This window comes from Protopterus annectens, chromosome 3.part0 (genome assembly GCF_019279795.1).
Source record: "Protopterus annectens isolate FY-2018-M chromosome 3.part0, PAN1.0, whole genome shotgun sequence".
Classification (NCBI taxonomy): Eukaryota; Metazoa; Chordata; order Ceratodontiformes; family Protopteridae; genus Protopterus; species Protopterus annectens.
In genome coordinates this window covers 946105199-946114464 of record NC_056731.1, presented here as the reverse complement: position 1 = coordinate 946114464, position 9266 = coordinate 946105199, and positions in this window count along the sequence as shown.

The window sequence follows — 9266 nt, the reverse complement described above, 5'->3', positions numbered from 1 at the left end:
GATCTAAAATAAACTGTGCATGATTTATAGGTTTGCCAGTAGATGTTATCATTCCCCGGTTTTTCCACTGTTGCGCAAAAACATGTAGAGTAGAAAAAGTGTACTGGCTATCAGTAAAAATGTTTACACATTTACCCTTTGCTAAGGTACATGCCCATGTCAGGGCAATCAATTCTGCTGCCTGTGCAGATAAGTTGTGTGGTAAAGGTTTTGCTTCTATAATCCCAGTATCAGAAACTACTGCATATCCTACTAGGTTCTGTCCTGCAGAACCCCTTCTGCACGAGCCATCTATGTAGTATGTCACCTCGGCATCATCCAAGGGGACATCCGTGAGATCTTTTCTAGGTAGTGTCTTTTGCTCAATTACCTGCAGGCAGCAGTGTGGTGTGCCATCTGCAGGGGTCGGGAGCATAGTAGAAAGGGTTTAAGGTCGTGCAGCACTCAATTGTCATATGAGGTTGGCTCAACAATATAGTCATACAGAAAAGATGCCTAGCAGGGGAAAGATATGCCACCTTTTCTTGTAGTAAAATAATTGCGACTGCATGAGGTACTCTCAAAGTGAGAGGGTGGAACAAAACTACTGAGGCTTAAGCCTGTACTGCCATTGCAGCTGCAACTACTGCTTGTACACAGTGAGGTAAGGATCGTGCCACTGGGTCTAGTTGTGATGAATAGTAAGCAATGGGGCATTGCTTATTCCCATGCTATTGTGTTAATACTGATGTCATGTAACCCTGCTTACCATCTACAGTTTGGAAAAAACGTTTATGGTAGTTTGGCAATCCCAGAACTAATGAGAATGCTATTAACTGCTTTAGTTTGCAGAAAGCAGATTCTGCCTCTGGTGTCCATTGTAACAAATCCTGCGCTGCCATAGGCTTCTAATATATAAGGTCAGTCAAAGGTGCAGATTCCAAGGCATAGTTTGGAATCCAGCTCTGGCAAAAATTGGTTGTACCCAGGAAGGACATCATTTCCTTCTTGGTAGTGGGTTTTGGTGCTTGCAAAATTGCTATTTTTCTGTCCTCATCTAATGTTCTACCTTCCTTGGATATTACATATCCCACGTATTTGGCTTGTTTTTTCCAAAGCAGCAGTTTACTTTTATTTACCTTATGTCCTTCAGTGGCTAAAAATCGTAGAAGTGCTATGGTATCTTCTCTACATTCCTGCTGGGTGGGGGCTTGGCAGCAAGATGTCATCAACATAAAGTAAAATCTGACTGCCTCTTGGTGGGGTGAATCCCGCCAAGTTGCTTGCCATTTCTTGTGAGAATATTGTTGGACTTTCACAATATCCCTGTGGTAGTCGCATATATGTATACCTTTTCCCCTGAAATGTGAATGCAAACCAATACTGGCTATCAGGGTGTATCGGTATCGAAAAGAACGCATTGCTGATGTCTACTACAGAAAAATACTTCTGTTGAGGTTTCAAATAATTCAACAGGGTGTGTGGGTCTTGCACCGTAGGTGCTCTTGGTATTACTGCATCATTTACAGCTTGTAAATCTTGGACCATACGCCATTCTCCATTGGCCTTTTTAACTGGAAATAAGGGTGTGTTACATGGTGAATCGGGAGATTCTACTAGTATCCCTCCTTTAAGTAAGGCTGCTATAATAGGCTTTATCCCTGCCTCTGCATCTTTTCCTTAAGGGATACTGTATTTTTTGTGGTCTGAATACTGACTTTGGCATGATAGTAACTGGTCCCGCTGTACGAATGAGTCCTACATCTGATTTTCCTGTTGACCAGAGGGTCTCTGGTATATTTTGTAAGGCATTTTCTTCCTCCTTTAACAGGAGTGTCAATCAGCTGTCCTCGCTAGACTGCAAGTGCACAGCTGGGTTGGTCTGAGTTATCCAATTCAACTTCTGTATTTGTATTCCCTGTTCTGACAGTTCTAGTTCTGTCTGTTTCTCCCATCTCGTGACCTTTTCTCCTAGGTCTGCCCATTCTATATTTCTGTTTTTGGTTAAGCTAACGTGGTAATCGATTAGATTTATAAAGTGCAAAGAACTCCTGGGGCAATGAACAGCTGGCTACACTGTTTCCTTCTGTGTTCCAGTACAGGTTACGCAATACCAATCTGTTTGCATGATTCTTAAATAATTCTTGCTCATATTCTTTATCAGGTCCTGGTGTGTTACAATAATACAGGGTACAGTGCAACAGATGTTGCTTATCAATGTCAAAGGAGGGGAACTTGCTGATGGCTACATTCATTAACTCTTTGGTCACAGTCCCTGGACCAGTTGTAACCAAGTCCTGGCTGTACCAATAAAACATTTCACCCACCGACTGCACTGCAAAGGTATCAATTTGTCGCTGTGTTTCCATACCCTGCATGGCTGGGACTACTGCTATACAAAATAGCTGCATGAGGTCTCTGCCCAAGAGGTTTACTGGGCATTTTGCAGAAACAACAATTTTGCTTTTTTGTGTCAATCCTGAAACTGGATCAGTTATTGCAATGTTACGGGAGAGAGGCTCCCGATACAGCTGTCCATTAGCTGCTTTGACCAGTATGTAATCAGGTGACTCTGTGTTTTCTGGTAGTTTGGAGGGGTGTATCAGGGTTCGTGATGCCCCTGAGTCACACAAGAATTTGACTTCCCTCCCCTCTACCAAGAGTGTAACTTCTGGTTTTGTGTCTGCTAAATAGAGATCCAAGCTCAATAAAGCTAGGTCTAATATTTCATTTTCTTTATTGTCATTAACTTCCTGCACTTCCTCTACTCCCTCTATCACATTCTCATTTGTCCTTTCTTCACTAGCCTCTTCTAGTGATTCCTGACTATCATATAGTCAGTCCTCACCCTCCTTGTCTTCCATTGTTGCCTTCTTGTTTTTCTTGCAATCCCTTCCCAAATGTCCCTTTTTACCGCATTTAAAACATTCTCCACTTTTCTTTCGCCCTTCAAAGTCCTCTGATCGTTGATCAGATTGTTTGTTTCCCTGTGCATTTTTCTTGCCCTTTTTCCCAGACTGTACTATATAAACTTCTGCTCCATCTTCTACAGAAAATATTTGAGCTTTCTTTTTCTTTTTGCTATTAAAATGCCTTTCGGCATGTCTAGCATATTCAAGTAATGATTGTAACCTGCTTGTACGATGGTCTACCATATGTTTTGTAATAAAACTGCTTATAGGTGCAATACTGCCCTTTAAAAATGCATTCTTTAACTGCTGTTCATATGGGGAATCTTGTGTTTGATCTTCAGGAACCTGCATTCCACAGTGGTTATTAAAACACTCTAACAATCTGGCATAGTACCGGTCAATTGTTTCACCTTCTTGTTGGATGCATTGATTAATGCAAGTCCAGTCTGCCCTAGGTTTCCATTTTTCAGAGATGGGGTCTGTAAGACCTTTTATTCTGGTGTCTAATTCTGCGCTGCTATGTGGGAGGGGTCTTTGTACAGCATCACGGGGATTCCAGTTCCCACTAATCATGTACCAATCTGGCCCTACAATCTGTCTAACTACTTTTTCTATCTCTTCTCCGTTTAAGTTATAACTCAACCTCATTCCTTGTAAATCTTCTGAGAATTTTCTAAAATTAACCTTTGGATGGGAAATTCCCTCAGTGGCTTTCTGGATATCTTCCAGAGTTCAAGGTCTATACACTAAGATAGCTGGGTCCTGATTGACTTGACCTGCCTGAGGATTGGGTACTTCTATAAGTGGGCATATTTCTTCTTCTTCACTTATAGATCGTGAATTCTTAACCATTTGCCATAACTCGATGCCTTCTTCTGAATTATCTGCCTTTGTTCGGGACCTGGTCCCGATGGGATCTCTAATTTTAGTCAGTTTTAGTTTCATAATATCTCTATCTTCAGTGACTACAGGATATCGTGGGGGTGGACTAACCTGTTCACTTGCTTCATATTCTGGTAAGGGAGGCAGAGGTGCTGATGCTATTACTAAGTTATTGTCCTCCTTATCTAAAAACATTGCTTTTGCATTTTTGTTCTTTTGTTCCCTACGGTTTACTTCCTCAAGCCACCTGTGTGCCTGAGGAATTCCTAATCGATGTTGCTTTTTTACCCGACCTTTGGAATCGGTTTTGAGCTGTTTGATAAGTTTGATAAGCGAGGATTTTTCTAATTTTCCGTCTAATTCATATTTATTAACCCATTTTGAATAATATCTAATATTGTCGGCACGCTGCGACTGCATATATTTTGAGTCTTCTGTTAAAGGCAGATTTTGGGGTCTTTTTGTGCAATTATTACCCATTTTGTTCTACCCTTTGATCGTTACGTAACTTCTCTTAATTTTTAACATGGTACCACGGATTGTGTTATAGTATCTTCAGAATGACTGCCTACTTATTCTGTTTCTCCTGATCTATGACAAGACAGTAATCTTTTTTGTCCCTGACTTGTAAGAAAAATACAGTCTGACAAAAACAATACACATCTAGTCCCTGATCTAAAACAGAAAACAGAAAAAGGTAGATTCACCTTACCTGAACCCACGTGATTGATCACCAATTCGCAGAGACCCGTCCTTCAGCCACAGATCAGAAAGTGGCGGGCCTCTTTTGAACGACAATTCAGTCGGAGGACTTTCCATATAAGAAGAACCGATTTGGTTTCTTCCCCATATGGTTTCAACCACCTGGCCATCTGATCCGAGGTGAAGAGTGGGTTCCGGTCCGAAGGACCAATCTGTCAAAGGAAAAAACTTCAAAGACCAATTCACATTAGGTTCAAGCAAGGCACCCTTTATTACTTGCAGCAAGGAGACAAAGCATGTAGGCACAAGGTTTGTCTGAATTACTGGTGATTAGTATGTTATTCTTATACAGTTCTCTTCCTGTCACACAGAAAATGTTACTATTCTATTGCTGATGTAGTTAGACACAGCTTTCTGTATGTTCTACAGAAAATGTTACTAGCCTTATTGCTGACTAAGTTAGATTATCTGCTGTTTTGCAAAACATTTTGAGAAAAACAACCTGGCTTTGGGCTTATTTTAGCCCATTTTAACTTTTCAATTCTTCAATTGTACTGTTCTAATACATGTGTTACATTTTGTCTAGATTCAAGGTACATTTCTAGCTTTGGTACAAGTAATGCTGACTATGGTTTAAACTTTCAAGCATCTATTGTTTTCTTTATCAATGCTTCTAGCAGCTGCAACTTTCTCATAGCATAAGCAGAAATTAATATCTCTTTGTTAAGTTTCATGACATTAGCAGAAATGAAATGTCTCTTGTTATTTTCATGACATTAGCAGAAATGAAATGCTTCTTGTTAAGTTTCTAATAGCTGTGCAGATTCATGCAGTGTGAACAGAATAAATGTATTAACCCTTTTAAACCTCGAATGCACTAAGCATACATATTACTATTACACATTTTTCTAACAAAAGCCCCACCCCCTTGGTCATTATCCTAGTAACAATCTATGAATCTATGAAACGATATTTGTTGCCTGTATTTTCATCTGTCCTTACTAGAAATGGGTGGCAAGAGAGATGGAAAGAAACTGCAAGTTGCCCTATAACTTCAGCTTCAATGTAGATTAAGTTTGATGTTTGAATTTGTCTATTAAAGCTAAATTTGTTCACTTATAAATTAATTTCCTATTTAGTTTTTCTAGGTGCATTACATCTGCTTACAACTGTTGTGTGTGATTCATACCCCAGTATCTTGCACACAAATGGATATTAAAAGTGAATTTGATCTATAGATTGCAGATTTTATCTCTGAAATACAGTTGGAATGCAATAAATGAAAAACAGATTTAAAGCAAAAATTCCAAATTTGTCAGTCAGTCAGACTGTTCAGAATCTGTTTCCACAGAATCAAAAGTATCAAGTAGACTCCTGTTTGGTGAGAATGTTATCTAATTATATTTTCATTATGAATTCAGCCACAATGAATTATCATTTTGGATTCAGCTGTAGCAGTAGGCAGTATAATTGCTTATCCCTTGAGGTCTTTTGTAATACCTTCCAAGAGGTTGTTGAATATTTTAGATGTTCAAAGGAAGATATGGACATTACAGATGATCTTTTAAACCAACATGTACCAATAAATAATAGTGTGATATCACTATTAAAATTTCCGTTTAATAATGTGATAACACTATTACAATTTCCATTTAATAATGTGATATAACTATTACAATTTCCACTTCATAGTGTGATATCACTATTATAATTTCTACTTTGTAATTATCGTACGGTAGAATTTTTGTCATCAATCTGCTGCTGTCTCCCAATGAAAGGTTTTTCAAGAAAAGGACTACGAAAAGGGATACCTACCAGCAATGTAGTTATTTTTAATGTTGTTAGGGGTTGGTATAATGGTTGAGGTGTTTAGGTAGAGTAGTGATTTCTAGCCTCTTCTAATACATGATTTCAAGTAAAACGGTCTAATTTGGATAATGCTGTTTTCCTTTGGCAGTTTTGAAGTGAGGTCTAAAAATGGGTGATGACTGTTGTGGTTGTCTCTAAGGGAGTAAGTTTGTGCTGATGCTGTCAGTAATATCTATTTTTTCAGTGAATGCACACACACACACACACACACACACACACACACACACACACACACACACACACACACACACAAATAACTGTGTACTTATATATGTTTGTAAATAGTTACAAAACTGTGTAACCTAACGGAATTCTAAGACTCTTCAGTGCAATCCCCAAAACTCCAAATTCGTAGCTACAATCTTCTGTCTATAACAGTTAAGTGCAAAGCTCATCATTATACCTAAAGAATATTTTACCCCCCCCCCCCCCACACACACACACACATGCATACAGCTGCTTTCACTTTGATTGTGGTACCTCAAAGAAGACAGAATCCTCTGAAATACAACAATTTGTAATTGCACTTAAATGTTCATGTTCTAAGGATTTTACCTAAGGCCCTTAAACATACAATGGGAGTCCACAAGGACTGTCAACCATCTAGTCATCAATGTCCGCATTATTTTATATGATATCCTGCCTGTTTCTTTTACCGTGAAAGAATTTTAAAATGTACATGTAACGGAAAGCATTATAAGCTTGTTCCATTTTGAAGGAGTGCACTGTGTTTCAAGTTTCATTTTTGACAATATATGTTACTCATTACTGCAGTAGTTTCTGCAAACATACAGTATGTTATATGCAGGCTGTTGCATATGCAGTCTCTAATTACATACATGTAGAGTTACATATCTGGTATATATACTTAACTTTCAGTAAATAGTTTAAGCTAAGCTATAAATACATGATTTAAAAATTAAATCATATCTTCTGCCAAAACATAAATATCTGCAGTGGACAAAACTGAGTACTATGTTTTGAAAATAGGGTATTTCTTCATATTTGCTAAATGCATTTGCCTTTTCTAAGTAATGGTAACCTCAGACATGACTATAGTAATTGTCAGTGGATGGGGTGTCATAGTACCCCCTGCCATAATTGCAGGGAGCTTGGCCATTTCTCTTGCCCATATAAACCACTCATTTTTGACAACAGGACATTTTCAATCATCTGAGCACAACATTGTACATACAGAGAAGATTGTCTGATAGATTTTAACAGATCTTCAAAATGTCTTGTGGTACAGACAGTCATACTGGACCCTTACCTCTAATTTTTTCGTTATTTAAAACTATTTATTTATTTTATTTATTTATTTTATTTCACATTTGTTAACCGGGTTAGTCAAACTGGGTAAGAAATGACCCACTTTCAGTGGAGACCCAAGGGGAAAAGCACCGAACAAAACATACAAATGCATACACATAGAGACACATTAACAATATAAAGAGCAAAACAAATTTATGGATACAATGGATAAGAAAATAAATGTAATCCAAGGAATAGTACATAGCTATATACAAGGTCAGAAGAAGGAAAGTGCAAAAGAAGCTAGGAGTAGAGGAGGAATGAAGTGATCTAGAGGAAGGAGACAAAAAGAAGAGCAGTAGGATAAAGTAAATTATATAAAGAGGGAGGGTATAGAAAGAAGAGCAGATTGGATAAAGTAAGGTAAGAAAGAGGAAAAAGGTCTTAATGATAAGTCTAGTGGAGAAATGGGAATATGGAAAGGGAGGAGTTAAGTAGGATGGTTACAGGTACATATAGGGTTGTTGTGGAGGTACAAAATAAGGTCATGTTTGAAGTTAGGAAGAGAGGTATGACTTCTAATATGGAGTGGAAGATTATTCCAAATAAGGGAGATGGAGTGTTTATAAAGTATTTTACCTATGTTAATATTGGGTTTATAGACTTGTAGAAAGAGTTTATCAGAGCTGCGCAGGGATCGGGCAGGGGTGTACCAGGAGATCAGGTTGGACAGAGATGGACAGTCAGAGTTAGAATTAAGAATTCAGAAAGCTTGGATCAACTGACATTTGGTCAGAAGGTGTGGGAATTCGAGCCAGTGTAGTTTTTTGAGAGCAGAACAGTGATGGGATTTATAGGGGCTGCTGGTGACAAATCTAACAATTTTGTTATAAGTTTGGTCAAGTTTTGCCAGCAGGTTATATTGTAAATTGGAAAATAGAGGAGAGCCATAGAGGAGGGTGGGGAGGAGATAGGATTGGGCTAGCAGTAGTTTAGAGTTGGAGGTCAGGAATTTGCTGTTTCTATATAACATGCCCAGTTTTTTGGTGTGTTTTCTTTATAGAATGAAGTATGTGGAGGTCTAGTTTGAGCTGGTCATCAATGATGACACCTAGGAGTTTAGTGTGTAAATCTGGTGATATGATGGTGCCCTTTAGTGAGTATACGAGAAAGGTGGATTTGTGATGGGCTAGAGTTTTCGGTAGGAATAGTAAGAGCTTAGTTTTAGAGGGGTTCATGCTAAGTTGATTGTTGGAGAGCCACTTCTCAACAGAGTGAAATAAAGACTGGGTGATATGGTGGAGGTTATTGACAAGGTCAGAAATGGAAATCAGAGTAGAATCATCTGCATACTGTATGTTAGGGGAGAGATTGCTGGGAGTGTGTAGGCTATTGGTGAAGAGGTTAAAAAGGAGGGGGCCAATAACTGAACCTTGAGGAACACCGGTCTGAACTGACAGAAAGGGTCAGAAGGAATTTTGCCATTTAACTGCTTGTAAGCGACTGGACAGGTAACTAGAGAACCAATTTAGAGTGGGGATAGAAATGTTCAGCTGAGAAAGCTTTTGAAGTAGAAGCTTGTGAGAAACAGTGTCAAAAGCCTTTGACAGATCTAAGAAAAGGCAAGACACAAGTTTATTATTGTCTCTGGCCTCAGCTACTGTGTGAGAG